General features: G+C 38.8%; 1 pseudogene; it reads right to left on the reverse strand.

Annotated features, from left to right (window-relative positions):
• Positions 1-3,496: 3,496 nt before the first annotated feature.
• On the reverse strand, positions 3,497-5,187 carry LOC149179112 (putative aspartic proteinase GIP2 pseudogene; annotated as a pseudogene).
• Positions 5,188-6,070: the final 883 nt, after the last annotated feature.

Here is a 6,070-nt window from a genome sequence, read left to right on the forward strand (position 1 = left end):
CCTTGTAACAAGCAGGTTACAGCTGAAAAAACATTGAAGTTGTTCTTTCAGCATGTATGGTTTCATTTTGGGTTACCCAATTCTATTGTATCTGATCGAGATTCCCGATTTGTTGGGAATTTTTGGTCAAGTCTATGGGAGTTTATGGACACCAGATTGAAGAAGAGCATAGAATTTCATCCACAAATAGATGGTCAAACAGAGGTGGTCAACAAGACAGTGATCCAGTTGCTCAGAGGCTATTGCAGCAAGCATCCCAAGCTTTGGGATGAACATTTGTGTTATGTGAAACATGTTTACAACCATGCCAAGCAATCTTCTACTCAAAGATCTCATTTTGAGACTTGTTTTGGTTTTATACCAAAGTCTCCCTTGGATTTTGTCTTTGGTAAAGACATAGCAGTTGATGGACACAATGATGTGGACAAAGCAACCAAGTTCATTGAATAGATCCAAGAAATTCACCAGGCAGTGTAGGAACAACTGGAAAGAAGCCAGACCAAGTACACGGCAAGGCATGACAAGCATCGAATTGAGCAAGCTTCCAAGTCGGTGATCAAGTCTGGTTGTACATTAGCAAAGACAAAATGCAAGGTGAAGGTAAGAAGATGAAACCAATAAGGTATGGGCCTTTCAAGATGCTTGAGAAAATTGGTGAAAACGCTTTTCGCCTTGATTTGCCAGCTTATATGCATATCTATTCAGTCGTTAATGCAGAGAACTTGAGACTGTATGAACCTTCATTGATTGAAGATTTCGAAGAGCAAAGTCAGTTACCTTCTATCGATGATCTGTTGCCTGAATATCTCAATGAGTTGCAGGAAGACACAATTCTAGACAGGAAGGTGAAAAGTACGGACAGAGGGGATGTTGAGTACCTGAGAATTGGACTCAAAGGTTCAAAACCAAGCAATGCACGATGGATAGAAATTGGGCAAGTGAGGAAGCTGTATCCTCACTTGATCGATGCTTAAAAACCAACTTTTGGTGGTCCAAAAGCTTTTCAGTGGGAAGGCATGATCCAAAATGGATCCTAAAAACCCTTTAAGTCTTCAATACTTAAACACCATCGCAAAGGGTAAACCTTCAAGAATGGCAGAAAACACTATCGGATAGGAAAAACACGCAGAAATGGTGAAAACAGAGCCTATCAGAGGCTAAAACAACAATGCACAGGAGCCGTCGGATCTGGCCGATCAACGGTCCAGATCTAATCGGCATATTGCAATCGGAGGCAGCAGGTGGAGTCTATCGGAGGCGGCCCTATGGAAATCGCGATAGCGATCAGCACGATTTAATGAGGACCATTGATCAAGCGTGCAGATCAACGACCTAGATTAAATCGCAATATCGCATCGCTCATATGTAGAAGGACTTAGCCCGCAGTTGGAAGGATTAGTGATATGCGATTGCGATATATCGCATCACAGTTATGTAAGGGGTGATGCCACATGCCAACGACCATGCAATGCACCGATAGTCGATAAGGTCGATTGGAGCAATCGACGATCATAAGTCAAAAGTGATATGTAATAAGCGATAAAGCCGGACCCGACGAGGTTTATAAATGCAACTGTATATTATTTGAGTTCCGATATAACGCATTTGTCGGGTTTTTCTACGTATTTGGGGTTTTACATTATAAACCCAAATACAAAGGAAATCATGGCTTAGGAGCACTTGCAACTTGTGATAGCGATCAAAGGCAGACCCGATAGGATTATAAGGTGGATTTGATAATATTTGAAGTCTGATAAATGACAATTTGGCAGATTTTATAGTGTTTTTGTGTATTTCTCTGTGTAAATAGAGAAATGATATTTTTGGGATTTTAACGCGCCGATGGTCCCTTCTGTTGTAAAATAGGTGGCCACCATTCCTGGAGGCGTTTAACAATGATTGTTTAACGCTCAGAGGGGATTTGAGCGAACAGAGGCCGGGAGCCAGAGAGTTCGAAAGGGAAAACGAACAGACAAGCGCCGATTGGCTTAAAAGCCACTGAATGACAAAGACAAGAAAAGGGGCAGTGCTGAGACAGAGAGGAAACATATATAGAGAGCAAGAGGGAGAGTCTGTGTACTCAGAAAGACTTGAGGGACTCAAGCAAAACCCTATTGTTTGTTCCTGTTGTGTTGAGACTCAATTTGAGCTCACATTTGTAAAAACTCTGATCTTAAAGAGATAATAGAGAGGTCACCACTGAAAGCTGGACCAGGAGACGTAGCCCAAGAGTTTCGGGTGAACTCCTTGATTATTTGTTGTGTTATGTGTATGTGTCTGTTATGTTTCTCTAATTGCTCATTATCTATATTATTCACAATCTTTTCAATCCGTTGCACTAAGTAATATAGGCAAATCCTGCACATGAGTCTGTTAGACCTTAATACTAATCTAAGATCTCATTTTCAGATCAGTTGACCATTGTTAACCATAATTAATCATACTCAACAATAGGCAACTATGGTCAACATTACGAAACCTTAGGAAATCTTGGTCAATCATGTTGAATAAGGGCAAGATGGTCACCATTGTCAAATGTTGTCAACCATGGTCAACTAAAGTCTTTCATGGGAAACCATAGGTAACCATAATTGACCAATCATGGTTATCCATTGTCTACATAGTCAAACATGGCCAAGTGCTAAGCCATAGTGAACATGACCAACTGTGATCAACTATTGTCAAACAAAATCATTCTTGGTCAACCATAATCAACCATGATCATACATATTCAACCATGGTCACTAATGGTTAGTGTTGGTCTTCCATAGTTGACCATGGTCTATCTTGATCAACCATACTAAACCATAGTTAACCATGGTCAATCATATCATAGAGAATTATAGTAAATCATGGAAAAGCATTGTAAACCATGGACACCCATAGTTAATCATATCTTGACCATAAAAAACTATTAGCAACCATGCCTTGACCATATTTAGTCATAGTCAAGCACAATCAGTGAAAATCAACCATAGTCAACCATGGTCTATTAACAGTCCCAACCTAGATCAACTGCAAACTAGCAACATCCACTTAAGTAAAGGCAATCATTATTTTCCACCCATTCAAAATTAATGACATCAATTGATATATATGAACCTCTTTTACTTAAGTGATTGTTACTAGTTTTAAAATTTATTACAAAATTAAAAGATGATTTAACGTTAAATAACATCAATAAAAACAATATCAAATATGATGAAATTAAAATTACATCTAATAATATTATGTAAGTTTATAGCTTTTATCTCCTACATAATAGTCTCACTCTCAAATTTTTCCATGCGATTTGAACCAATAGCTTAATTACACTAAACCCCATATAAACCAAGTAATATCTACATCATGAATATTAACATTGAATGACTTTATTCATAAAATTAAATACCATATAACACTTAAAACTCAACCGGTTTGAAATGAGCATTTCCGTTTAGCCCATTTAATTAGACTGTTAAAATAAGTACACACAAATTAAAACCATTTAAAAAAAATACATGTAATAAATATGGGAAATTACTATGTGATAAATATGTCCCAAAAATGTCTATATGTCCCAAAATATCTGGCTAAAAAGGCTACCAGAGTTTGCTTTGAAAACTGGTTGAAGTTCACACAAATCTTAACGAGAAGGAAATCCTTGATGCACATGAAATAAGCATCAAAACAACTGTTATGATCCTGAAATCTGGATTCCAAGAATATGATAAATACTTCCACCTCATGATACCGACGGGCATACCTCGTCTGTGTTATTTTAAATTGAGAGCAGATGTTAAGCGGAAATTAGATGAAATTGGCACATTTAGTATCAAAGGCGAGCAGTGAGGAGCTGAAGAAAAGTTTGAACTCTATCAAATCGAATAGTAGAAGATTGTCCTGCAGCTGCTGAGTTCCGATCACAATTGTGGTTCCGGGATACGCACCCGCATCTACGAATGCGAGGCACAACACTCCATCCTCGGCTTCCACTATGGAATTGCTTCCATAAATCCTCCAGTACACGAATTCGTTATCCAGAAGTAGGTCGATGACCGGCACCACCGGTCCGACTTTAGAGGATCTGACACTATTGGCATCAAAACAAGCATCGAAAGGCTTTACAGACGCCACGCGAGAGATGTTCATGGCCGCCGACTCTTTAACGAAGGCGTTGACGATGGCAGTGTAGATTGGAGTAGCAACTCGAGTGTAGGGAACCACGGAGCTGATGGCGGTGCCGCCGCTTCCCACCACGTTTACTTTCAGTGTATTGGATTCAATTGCTAATTTCTTTTGGTTGATTGCGATGCCGTTCACTCCGAGGAAATATTCCCTGGGACGGCTCGGAACCAGGAGGAACGTGTAGTTGAGCTTAACATTCGCCTTGTCCGGGCCGAAGGAGGGGCTGCCAAAGAAAACGGCTCCCCGCGCCTGATCACCGGACGGGAGGCAGAGGCCGAATTTTCGGTCTAATTCGAGGGAAACCGTGAGCTGAAAGGGCAGGGCGAGGGGAGCCCAATTCATTCCCGCCATTCCGGCTACTCCTCTGGCCAGTCCTCGCAGAAGAGAAGGCGGAGCGCAGACGAAAGCGAACTGCGGGACTTTAACTTTGGTATCTTCAATTGTGGAGAGGGCCACTACGTCTTGGGAGAGTTCTGCATCGAATACCTCTGTCCCAGTAACTGCATTCATCAGGACTTCAAAGCACGTATTGTTTTCACATCTTGTACCCAGCGGCACGTATCGGCAATGGCCGCAGCCAAATAAAGCTGATCCAGAGGCGGTACAGAGGGGAGTGTGACATGGGATGGGAAGGTACGTGGATGATTGGTAAACGGCTCCAGGATTGCACTGAACCCACATGAAGTCTCCGGACAAGTCTATGACCAATTTCTCCTTCTGCAGTGGAGTCTTGTATTCGAATTCCATGACATATTGAAGCGTAGCCGAGTCTCTGGTGAGGGGAGCAACCAGAGCAACATTACAAGATGCCAAAAATATGGAGGAACTCAACAAGAGAGAAACAATAAGGATCTCCCAAGCGGGCGCGGGCGACACAACCGAAGCTCGGTTCATGATGACGATTTTACAAGGAAAATGCAACAGAAATTTTGCTAGGTTGAGAGTTATGAACAATGTAACGCCGGGCGATCATGGAATATATATAAAATGAATGAATGAATGACTGCAGCGAATTGGTAAGATAATGCATTTCATTTTGAAACCAACCCAACATAAATGTGAATGGGATGTGTCACACTCATTGAAATTTACAAGTCTTGACGCATAACGAGGGGTGAATCAGATTCTTTTTCCATTGACGATGATGGGCACTGCAGATTTAATCTCAACGTTATCCGATATATGTCCCTTGTCATCATGATACAGTTTACCATTTTTTATTTATACTTTATACTCATTTTAATGGTGGGGTCCGCTAGCTTAAAATGGATGTATATTCGAAAACCCTTTTGCTTTATGCGAGTGGGTTTTGCTGTACAAGCTGTAATGGCAGGCACATAGTTTCCACCACGTGCTTACAAAAATGAGGGAGGTATTGGGTTTCCATGTTATTTGACCTTTCAACTTTAATAATCCCTCTTGCCTTCGCGGAACATTAGATATATGAGCCATTTTGAAATATCTTATGATTTCACATTGGACTAATGTAAAACAATTCTCAATAAAATTTATCATACATTTCACATTATCACTAAAATTAAAATACATCAAACAAAAAAATTATTGCTATATTTTTAATCATATGAATTAAATTCTAGAGAATTTTTATTACAATATTATGATTTTATTAAAAATGATAATTTATTTTTTTACTATAATGTTTTATTTTATTTTAATTTTAGAATTATTTTTAATTAAGTTTTAAAAAAACAATATAACTAGATAAATTTAGTTTTATTATTTATTTATTAATTATTAATAATTAAATCAAAATTTTAAAAGCCTTAAAAATTCATCTATTAATATAGGTGATTTAAAGAATCAATTTTCCCTGGGATAAAATGTTTGATGACTTTTGTTAAAAAATTATAACTTTTAATTATTTTTAATAAAAAATTTAATA

This window comes from Pinus tabuliformis, chromosome 4_1, assembly GCF_031772625.1.
Source record: "Pinus tabuliformis cultivar Carrire ecotype Pingquan chromosome 4_1, CPIR1, whole genome shotgun sequence".
Lineage (NCBI taxonomy): Eukaryota > Viridiplantae > Streptophyta > Pinopsida > Pinales > Pinaceae > Pinus > Pinus tabuliformis.